Source organism: Protopterus annectens, chromosome 1.part0 (assembly GCF_019279795.1).
Source record: "Protopterus annectens isolate FY-2018-M chromosome 1.part0, PAN1.0, whole genome shotgun sequence".
Classification (NCBI taxonomy): Eukaryota; Metazoa; Chordata; order Ceratodontiformes; family Protopteridae; genus Protopterus; species Protopterus annectens.
In genome coordinates this window covers 339101771-339114441 of record NC_056725.1, presented here as the reverse complement: position 1 = coordinate 339114441, position 12671 = coordinate 339101771, and positions in this window count along the sequence as shown.

Here is a 12671-nt window from a genome sequence, read left to right as displayed (position 1 = left end):
GCTGGTACACACACACACACACACACACACACACACACACACACACACACACACACACACACACATGTGCGGGAGCATGCATGCAGACACAGATATACACACACATTCACATACAGGTGAGGTGGCAAAAGGCATTACACAGACCTCACAATAGCCAACTGGTGACATTCACGACACAGTCAGACCACAACATATACACTCTGGACAGACCCTCAACATCATGCAGTGCAGCCCTTTCCACTTAATGTTACTACTAATATACACCTCTGGGATACATGAGTAGTGTCAGTAGGTGATGGGCCTTCACCTAGCACATGTGCCCATGTACACATTATTGTTGTTCACTTGTATAGCACAGTGGCAACTCCTACAGAACATACCTCTCAACTGTACATAGTTTTGCTGAATACCTAGATGTGTGGCTCATATTTTTGGTCTGTTCCTAATAAATCCTGTGCTTGTATTATACATTACTGGGATGATCTGTGAATTGGCACCACGAATAAATGACATAATTTGAGTTGCAGACTTTAAAACCTGCAGTAAATGCATGTTAAAGCAAATCTGGTTACTCTAACAACTTTCTAAGTTTACAGTGGGTATAATAAGTGTACACACCCCTGTTAACATGCCAGGTTTTTGTGATATATAACATGAGACCACAGAAATCATGTCATAACTTTTCCCACCTTTAATGTGATGTATAACCTGTGCAATCCAATTGAAGAACATACACATCGGTTAGGGGTAACATATAGTAAATGAAATACATACAATAGGCTGGTTGCATAAGTGTGCATACCCTTAAACTAATACTTTGTTGAAGCACCTTTGGATCTAATTACAACATTCAGTCCTCTTGGGAAGGTATCTATCAGCATGGCACATCTAGACTTAGCAATATTTGCACACTATCCATTGCAAAATTCCACCAACTCTGTCAGATTGCGAGGGCATCTCTTGTGCACAGCCTTCTTCAGGTCACCCCACAGATTATCTATTGGATGTACACTAGGTGTGGGCTCTGGCTGGTCCAGTCCAGAATGTTGAATGTCTTCTGGTGAAGCCATTATTTTGTTGATTTGGATGTATGGTTTGGGTCTTTGTTGTGTGGAAATGTGGAATTCCTCCCCATCTACAGATATCTAGCAGACACCTGAAGAATTTGGGCCAAAAGGGACTGGTATTTGGAACTGTTCATAATCCCCTCCAACTTGGCTAAAGCCCCAGTTCCAGCTTATGAACAGCAACCCCAAAGCAGGAAACTGCCATCACCATGCTTCACCATGGGGATGGTGTTCTATTGGTGATGCACAGTGTTGTTATTACACCAAACAAACCTTTTGGAATTGTAGCCAAAAAGTTCAACCTTGGTCTCATTAGACCATAACACATTTCCCCACATGCTTTTGGGAGACTTGATGTATTGATTTTCAGAACCTAGCCAGGCCTAGATGTTGTTCGGTTTGAGAAAATGCTTCCATCTTACAACCCTACTCCATAGGCAAGACAGATGGAGAATACACAAGATTGTTGTCACATGTAGTACACAAGTAGTACTTGCCAGACATTCCTGCAACTCCTTTAGTGTTGCTGTAGGTCTCCTGGCAGCCTCCCTGACCAGTTTTGGTCTTGTCCTCTCATCAAATTTGGAGGGATGTCCACTTTTTCACAATTTCACTGTTGTCCCATATCTTCTCCACCTTTTGATGGCTATCTTCACTGTGTTCCATGGTATATGCAATGCTGTGGAAATGTCTTTGTACCCTTCTCCGGGCTGATACCTTTCCACAATTAGATCCCTTTGAAGCTTTTAAGCTCTATGCAAACCATGGCTGTTGCTGTAGCAGGCAACTGAGTAAATGTCTGAGAAAGCCTAATAGGCCAGCTGACCATTATTTGTTGTTAATCAAAGAATCTCTGTAATTCATGGCAGATGTGTACCCAAGAAGATGTAATGCTGTTATTAAATCAAAAGCTGTTTCAACAAAGTATTAGCTTCAGGCTGTGCATGCTTATGCATCTAGCTTATTGTATGTGTTTTATTTTTCATACTTGTTCCCCTAACAGATTTGTTGATTTATCAATTGAATTGTAAAGGTAATAGGTCACATTAAAGGTGGGAAGAGTTGTGAAATGTTTTATTGTGGTCTCATTTTTGTATGTCACAAATACCTGGCATTTTAACAGGGGTATGTACACTTTTTATATGCACTGTATAAGAATACTTTTCAAATATGTCCCTAGTTTAGTCCCTTTGCCCCTCATTTTGTCAGTAATTGTCCAGATTTCTTGACTGACAGGTTGTGAGGTATGCTACAGATATGTTACACCTCCTACAAATAGACCCCTATGATGACCACTCTGATGCAATGGAGTTAATCCCACCACAAGTGAACATGCACATATCGCAATATGGCTAAGAGTAACAGTTGTGTGCATGGTGAAATGCATGATCTTCACATGCCTGAGGAATTGATGAGCCACAATGGGACAATCCCATAATCACCAGCTTCAGGCTGCTGTCCTACATCCAGACCAGGGGTACCTATATAGTTGTGGAGGACAGATATTGTCAGCAGACTCACATGTGACAATGGCACAAGATGAATACTACTTTTCTGCACATGTACAGTATAAGCTCTGATACTACACAATTTGCTGTCCTTCACTATAGATGTGTAGTTGTGTGAATTACAAAACCCCACCTACAAATTTAGTTTGACCTGACATGTGCATCTAGATACTTTACAGAAGCCGGTATGACTGCTACAGTATTCAATTGATGTGAAATGGGGCCTTAGCTGGATGCTCCTTGCCTGTTGTCTGGGTGCCACCCACCTCCACGACTTGTGTGTGTTGGCTCTGCTGGTGTGTGGTGGTTACCCCAAGGTTAGTAAAGAGCTCCTGTGGTTGAATGGTCCCTGGCCACGGTGCAGCCCTTTGCTGGGCATGGCATATCAGGTCAGTCACCCGATGCCTAACCTGATTGTATGTGCGTCCATGGTGGCATAAGTTGTTTACTCTGTGGACAAGCTCATCCCAGAAAGCGTTCTGCTCCCGCAGATTCTGTTGGCCATGACCAAACATCACCCCATGTTGCTTGATTATCATCTTGATGATGGCCGCAGTTTCAGCTGCGGTGTACGCTGGCTGCCTTGCACCCTGCATTTCACCTGGAAAACATAAACAGGGAAACACATCACAGGACCTCATACATTTGTCAACATTATTTACATAACCTGCACATCAACATTGACTAGCATTAGCCACCACTTATGACCACATCATACCCCTGTCATCTATCATCACAGTATGAGCTTGCATTGCACTCCTGGTCCCGATGTGTCATCTTCTCCCCCATGAGGGACAGTAAATTGCATAATCCAATCATTCACTTTTGCGCAGATGGATGACAATGGCCATCTTCCTTGCAGATGGGATGTTAATGGTGCTCAGGCTTTGCTTGCCTACAGTGTGTAATGGAGCTGGGAACATATGCTTGAGTTCATGTAGGATGCAGACAGGGATGTTATCAGCTCCCATGGAGACTTACATTTGTTGCCTTTGATTACGCATTATGGACTTTCTCCCTGATGATGATGGGAGGGGTATTGATGCTGTGCATATCCACCTATATTGATGGTGGGACAAGAGGGTGATGCTTTTCCTTAACCCTTCTGCAGCGGTTGGCTATAGATATGCTGTGTGTGTGTGTATGTGGTGTGATTGACCACCAGTACAGGATGGGTTGGGTTGGTACCACTGAGACTGAAGACATATGTGAAGATGACCTTGTAATTGGCTTTGGTAGATGTGTCCAATTTGTACTCATAGTTCGCCTAACAGTGATTCACCTGTGACTTCATATGCTTGTTCAGACACAGGATGACTTGTTTCCAAGTTGGTGCCTGCTCCTACTTGGCCCTGTATGGCTAATATAGCAACCAATTATGTGGTTTGTATATTGCTGCTGTCCAGCAAAGAGGATTACTCTACCTTGTTGGAGGCAGTTTTTTATTAGTCAGGTATTGCTGAGTCCATACAGCTATGTAGGTGCTTATATAGCTGTTTGTAGTGGGCATGGACACAAGGTCATAACACAGTTGGACAACCCTCCATTTTCAACCTGATAATCATGCTTATTCAAGTACCCATGTCTGTGTCAGGGCAATGCAACAACCAGTAACTGTAGAAATGTATGTCTGTTGGATGCACACAAACTAAGATTACACATATATACAACATATACAGCTTATTTACCTGACGTTTTGCATCTCATGATTGTTGGTTGAGGCTTCCAGCTAAACCTACTAATACATACATGTGCACAGGTAATAACGAAAAACTTTTAAAAACTAGAAACTGTTAAAACTGGAAACAAATGGAGCCGACTGCAATAATTAGATATTCCAAACTGTTTTAATGTAAGCGCTTTCGGCTCGGACCTTTCCAAGCCTTCTTCAGACAAAACAGTAAACTACAAACAACGATCATTTAAATATTAGCGTCAATTAAAACCTTAATTGATATTTAAAGCAATAATGCTTTAAAAATATGCCTTCATATAACTTAAATAACAGGCATCTAAAAGGTGTCAGCTAAAAAGCAACTAAAAATCAAATCTGCTCTATATACATACTGGGGTTACAATCTAATTTGATATCAATTACATAAATAAGAAAAAATTGTGTTACATATACTATTTCATATAAACATTGAATTTAAGAATTAAATGCCCTGAACAGTTTATTAATATGTATGCATAAAAAATGTAGAACATTAAGAAACATTAAGAAATACCATTACCTAAACATTCATTTATTTAATGAAAGTAATTTTAATACACATTTAATGGAAAGTGCTTCATTTAATCCTGGAAAAACTTGGGCATTGGTAAGAATTTGCCATTTAAGCTCATCCAACTCTAATCTTAACTGCCAAGGGCCACCTCTAATGTCTAATGTTCTTTTTTGCAGGATTATAAATTAAAAAAAAATGTGTTGGATTATATACAATGTGTTTAGCTAGAGCGTTGTTAGAATCCCTGTTGTTAATTGCATAACAATGCTCATATACTCTTTGTTTAAATTTACGCTCCATTTTACCAATATAAAATGCGTCGCGGGTTTGGCATAGGGCTGCATATGTTACTGCCTTAGTCTCACAATTAAATCTAGAATTAAGATGATATTTCATACCATTAATTTCACAGCAATTAGCAACTAAAATGTATTTACATTGTGGGCAACATCCACATTTAAACATACCTTTAATTCTAGAGTGTATATAACAAATATCATTCTTTTTTTCTAATATATTTTTAAGGTTCAAACCACGTTTGTAAGTTAATTTGGATTTGTTCCCTAATACTTTAAAAAGTGCTTCATTACTATTAATGATGGCCCAATTCTTATATAAAATATTCCTTATTAAATCAAAATCTGTAGAAAACGTGTGCAAAAAACTGATATGATATGCCTCTTTAGTTGATTTGATAGGAAAATTAATAATATCAGAATCAGAATTGATGTCTGCCACTACTTGATTCAAATTGTGTTCTAACTCTTTACGAGGGCACAATAATGGAAGAAAGAAGCCACTGGCTCTTTTTTGTTCAATTTCTAGCCTCAAAGCTGTTATGATGTAATTAGGATAGCCTCTATTCAAAAATATTTCTTCTAATAAATTACATTCTTGTTCGAAATCTATATCATCAGAAATCATTCTTGCTGCCCTCACCATTTGGCCTTTTATTACAGCACGTTTTTGGTGGTGAGGGTGGCAACTAGTATAGTGGAGAAAAATGTTAGAATAAGTTGGCTTCCTATAAATTTTACTTTTAAAACAGTGGTTAAATTGGTCTTTTTCTAACAATATGTCAAGAAAATTTATAGAATCCGCACCAGTAACATAAGTGAATTCCAAAAATGAAGTTGTCATAGATATATTGTTAAAAAATACAGGAATTTCACTATGGTCACCTACCCATAAACAAAACATATCGTCTTGGTACCTAGTGTACCAATAGACGTTTCATTGAAATAATGGGTCTAGAAAAAGGAATGAATGCTCCCAAAACGCCATCACTGTGTTGGCAAAGCTCCCACCACATGGGGAGCCCATGGCTACACCTGACTTCTACAAATAAAAATTATTGTTGAAAGTCATATAGTTGTTGGTAAGAACAATATCTAGTAGTGTGGTCACTAGGTAAATGGTGTTGTGATCTGCTTTTTTACTCAACAGAAACTCAGAAACCCATCTGATACCTAAGTCTTGGGGGATGACCGTATATAAATCTTTGACATCTATTGTTAGAAAAAAGCAATTTAATTTATACTCTAACTTGTTAATGTTTTGTAAAAAAGACCATGAATCTCTACAAATTTGTGTTTCAGTATCAAGGAATGGCTTAAGAATGCTATCAGTATATCTGGCACACCCGTAGGTGATGGAACCTCTTCCGTCAACAATTATTCTAAATGGGGGTTCCTCTAAAGATTTATGGATTTTAGGGGTGCCAAATATTGCAGGAATTGTTGGAGCCAACATTAAAAAATAATGATACAAATCTATGTTGATAGATGTTTCTAAGAATAAATCTTCGATAGCTTGTTTAATTCTTCTATACGCCCCATTGACCTCATTAAGTGAAACTTGACAATAAGAACCAGTACAAAGGTGGGCCTCAATCTTTTCAGTATATACTGCCTGATCCATAAGTACCAGGCCCCCACCCTTGTCAGGTTTCATAATCCTGACATTACAATTCTTTAATAAAACGATTGATATCACACTACTAGATATTGTTCTTACCAACAACTATATGACTTTCTACAATAATTTTTATTTGCAGAAGTCAGGTGTAGCCATGGGCTCCCCATGTGGTGGGAGCTTTGCCAACACAGTGATGGCGTTTTGGGAGCATTCATTCCTTTTTCTAGACCCATTATTTCAACAAAACGTCTATTGGTACACTAGGTACCAAGACGATATGTTTTGTTTATGGGTAGGTGACCATAGTGAAATTCCTGTATTTGTTAACAATATATCTATGACAACTTCATTTTTGGAATTCACTTATGTTACTGGTGCGGATTCTATAAATTTTCTTGACATATTGTTAGAGAAAGACCAATTTAACCACTGTTTTAAAAGTAAAATTTATAGGAAACCAACTTATTCTAACATTTTTCTCCACTATACTAGTTGCCACCCTCACCACCAAAAACGTGCTGTAATAAAAGGCCAAATGGTGAGGGCAGCAAGAATGATTTCTGATGATATAGATTTCGAACAAGAATGTAATTTATTAGAAGAAATGTTTTTGAATAGAGGCTATCCTAATTACATCATAACAGCTTTGAGGCTAGAAATTGAACAAAAAAGAGCCAGTGGCTTCTTTCTTCCATTATTGTGCCCTCGTAAAGAGTTAGAACACAATTTGAATCAAGTCTTGGCAGACACCAATTCTGATTCTGATATTATTAATTTTCCTATCAAATCAACTAAAGAGGCATATCATATCAATTTTTTGCACACGTTTTCTACAGATTTTGATTTAATAAGGAATATTTTATATAAGAATTGGGCCATCATTAATAGTAATGAAGCACTTTTTAAAGTATTAGGGAACAAACCCAAATTAACTTACAAACGTGGTTTGAATATATTAGAAAAAAAGAATGATATTTGTTATACACACTCTAGAATTAAAGGTATGTGTAAATGTGGATGTTGCCCACAATGTAAATACATTTTAGTTGCTAATTGCTGTGAATCTAATGGTATGAAATATCATCTTAATTCTAGATTTAATTGTGAGACTAAGGCAGTAACATACGCAGCCCTATGCCAAACCTGCGACGCGTTTTATATTGGTAAAACGGAGCGTAAATTTAAACAAAGAGTATATGAGCTTTGTTATGCAATTAACAACAGGGATTCTAACAACGCTCTAGCTAAACACATTGTATATAATCCAACACATTTTTTTTAATTTATAATCCTGCAAAAAAGAACATTAGACATTAGAGGTGGCCCTTGGCAGTTAAGATTAGAGTTGGATGAGCTTAAATGGCAAATTCTTACCAATGCCCAAGTTTTTCCAGGATTAAATGAAGCACTTTCCATTCAATGTGTATTAAAATTACTTTCATTAAATAGATGAATGTTTAGGTGATGGTATTTCTTAATGTTTCTTAATGTTCTACATTTTTTATGCATACATATTAATAAACTGTTCAGGGTATTTAATTCTTAAATACAATGTTTATATGAAATAGTATATGTAACACAATTTTTCTTATTTATGTAATTGATATCAAATTAGATTGTAACCCCACTATGTATATAGAGCAGATTTGATTTTTAGTTGCTTTTTAGCTGACACCTTTTAGATGCCTGTTATTTAAATTATATGAAGGCATATTTTTAAAGCATTATTGCTTTAAATATCAATTAAGGTTTTAATTGATGCTAATATTTAAATGATCGTTGTTTGTAGTTTACTGTTTTGTCTGAAGAAGGCTTGGAAAGGTCCGAGCCGAAAGCGCTTACATTAAAACAGTTTGGAATATCTAATTATTGCAGTTGGCTCCATTTGTTTCCAGTTTTAACATGTGCACAGGTAATAACTGATACACATTTCTGTTCTATGTCAATATGACACACCGCATTTACACTCTTGCTGCTCAGCCATACCTCTCAACCTGTTAGAGCAGGACATCTGGGACGACACACATAAATGGAGGATAATGGCCCAAAATTAGTGACACTTTATTACTATTGCTGTAATACACATAAGTTAGTTGACAGCACAGTAGGCTTTGCATTCACAGAAAAACCCTGGAGGATGTCTGACACTCAGTCTTCACAGACTTGCCAATGATTTGCCAGGCATAACACAACTCTATGAGTAAATGACTACAAATATGAGGTACACATATGGTCAATGTGCATAACACTGGACAGTTGAATGGTATGACCTCAGTATATCACATGCAGTTCTATAGACACATCTGCAACTGTAGTTTACTATGCACATACCCTGTATAGGTCTCTTAGATTTGTGAGACAAACATGTGTATCATAGCTGCGTTCACAAAAAACATATGGATATTTACTACATCCCACTAGCTGGCCTAGCAATGTCACAATCAGTATTGTTCAACATACACTCCAGTAGCAGTCATATGTGAGACGTCTTTTGCTGGGGTCACTCAGGGTCCTGAGCTGTGATCTATGTCCATAAGTGCTGATCAGCAATATATCACTACAGCAAATCTTGTTGAGATAAATTTGTTTAACATCCTACATCCCATTATTGCATAACCCCTACTGCATTCCACTACATGCTTACTTGTTTGACATACCTTTTTTTTCTTTCCAAGTATTGTTGGTTTCTGTTTCTCTTTCTGTCTGTCTGTTTCTCTCTCTCTGTCTACACATGTAGAGGTATAGACCTGTTTTGCACTGCCAGCAGATTGACTTTTGTAGTTAATGCGCATGAACAGGTGATGGCCTGTGCACCAATTGGTGAACTCACTTGCTAATTGTATGCAGAACAGCTGTGTTGTTATTCCTATAGCCAATGGCATGGCCACACACTGCTTTAATTCAGTACTTCATGTGGGCATTGCCCCTTTTCCTTGACTATGAGGTGGACATTATGGAGGTATGTGGAGAACAGCATCACAGAAGGTAGTTGGAAATACCTCCTACAACAAGAAATGTGGAGACAGCCAAACAAAATGGGGGAGAAGGTTCCAGACTTAGGGACAGAATGTAAGTATTGCTGTTATACAGATGGATTAATGCTAGTTTAACAGGGTTTGTGTGGACGTGGATTTTCTGCATGATTTTAACTCTGACAGTGTTATGCAGTTGACATAACTTTCAACTGTAGGGCTATCCGCAGAATGGCCTGAGGTTCGACTCTTATGTTTGGTCTGTTCCTCAGAAAATTTTTGTCCTTGGCAAATCAGTAGCATACTCTGGGAATTGCAGTCAGTAAATTCTAACATGCATTTGTGTTTCTGGCTTCATATCCTTCAGAAAAGATATGTTACAACTTCTTTTTCCCAGTTAGGAGTCACCACAGCAGAACACCTGTCCACTCATGATTGGTTGTGGAGTTTTACAGTGTCGAGTTGCCAGCCCAGCACCCAACCTTCCACAGAAGGCACTCACATGCACACACTCAAACCTAGGGCCAATTTAGAGTGTCCAATCCACCTACAGCATGTCTTTGGGATGTGGGAGGAAACCGGAGCACCCAGAGGAAACCCATGCAACCACAGGGAGGACATGCAAACTCCACACAGAAGGCACCCCAGCCGAGGATCAAACCGGAGGACCTCTTGCTGTGAGGTGGCAATGCTAACTGCTGCACCACCACAGCCGCCCAGAAAAGATATGTTACAACAAACATTGTTATGTGGTTGACATAAAAAAGTTGCTGGTTTTACAGGGTTTGTTGTAAGAAAAGATATGTTACAACAAACCCTGTAAAACCAGCAACTTTTTCAGTTTATAACAGCAATATTTCACATATGCTCGTGTTTTGGGCCTCTGTCCCCCAGTTATGTCAGGCTTTGTCCAGATGTCATGCAGTAAGAGGTGGATAGTTATGGTATACCATTATTTAGTGCCTTCATTCCTGATATCATCCCAGTGATGTAGGAGAATGCCAGACATGTTATGACAGAGAGGCCATATATATATATATATATATATATATATATATATATATATATATATATATATATATATATATATATATATATATATATATATATATATATATGAGGACAAAGACTGGACATTCTGTGGGGATCTGTACAGTTGAGAGGTCTGTGTATGTCTGGTGATTATTAACAGACTGTCAGGATTGTGTAGCAATGTAGTGTGTAAATGTTAGTTGGTCTGTATAGGGATGGGCTTAGATGTAAGTGTCATGGCTCATTTTCTATCTGACTGTGCATGCTGCTCCAATTTCAGGTGCTCCATTGGCTGTATATGTTTGTAGGGGTAGACTGAGACATGTCCCGTAACACCTCAGGATTCCTACTACACTGTGAATTGGGACACTATATGTAGGGTTAGTGTGTGAGTGGCAAACAAGATATTTTTGTTCAGACAGTCATTATACTCTAGCGTTTATTTGGCTTAGCAGTATGTCACTGTGACTGTGGTGAAATTAGTTGTGGGTATGCACTTTCACACCGGTGTCTGTCTTTCACTACTGTTACATCCCTGTAGTGCCTGATATATTTACAAATGCATATGTAATTCCCCATAACTGATTTGGGGTAGTGTTGCGTCAGTCTGACTGTAGTTTGGATGGTGTTTGGTGGCATGCTTACGAGCTCAGTGTCGTTTCCCCAATATCATGTTATGTCCCGATATGTGTAGGATGTCCAGTTGTCTGGCTCATATCTTTGGTCTGGTCCCCATAAGTGTCGTGTATTCCTGGCAGATCAGTGGGATGATGTGATGATTTAAGTCACTAACTAATGAGAAACAACTGAGTCTTGCACTTATGCTATTTCAGTCAATATATGTTAGAACAGACGGTGTTACCGTAGCAACTGTCTCATCTCATCTACTCAAGTATTTCAGATATGTACCTATTTTCATTGCTTTCTTGCACCACTTTTTCAGGCTTGGTCCAGATTTGTTGCACTAAAGGGTTCTGAGTATACCTGTTAACTGGCTGGATTGTTTCAGAATGTCCAGGTTTATTGCTCATATTTCTGGTCTGTTCCACAAATTATTTGCATTTCTCTGGTAAATCACTGTGATGATCTGAGGATTTCTGTCAGTAAATGATGACATACATTTCAGTGTCAGACCTCATATCCTTCAGAAAATGTATGATGAAACAAACCCTGTTACTCTAGAAACTTTCTACATATCTAATGGCAGTATTTAAAATACGTCCCTACTTTTGTCCCATTTTCCCCCATTTTGACAGCCTTTGCCCAGTTGTCTTGCACTAAGAAGTTGAGAGGTATGGTTCTGAGGTATGACTGAACTACATGTTGTGTGTATATATATATATATATATATATATATATATATATATATATATATATATATATATATATACACACACACATATATATATATATATATATATATATATATATATATATATATATATATGTGTGTGTGTGTGTGTGTACAAGACCTGAGTGATTCCACAGAGCTTTTTCCCTACTGTTAAATGACTCTACTGAATGATATGTTTGAAAAAGCATCAGAAATTCTTACAGCTGAAATGGTGTAGTGGTACATTGCTCTGACTATAGTGTATAAGGTCCTGTGTTTGAGACGTGGCAGGGCTGATTGTTTTGTTGCTAGGCAGAACAGTGGTTGATGGAGACAGAGTGATTAAAGCAGTTTTAAGTGGCTTTAAGCTGTTTTGCGTGGTTTTGCATGATGCTAACCAATGCCAAGATACGGTTAACCCTACAGATTATTAATTCATTTTGTCTTCACTTAGCATTGTGCAAACTCACTTACTCCCACTTACACCCTTGCTAATTACTTTAAAAGACAAGAAAAAGGGGTTATAGGAAAGTGGTGAAAAAGGGGCATGCAGAGGATAAAACAATATGAAAGGTCGATAGGTATGTGCAGGACAGGTGTAGGGAAGGTCCATA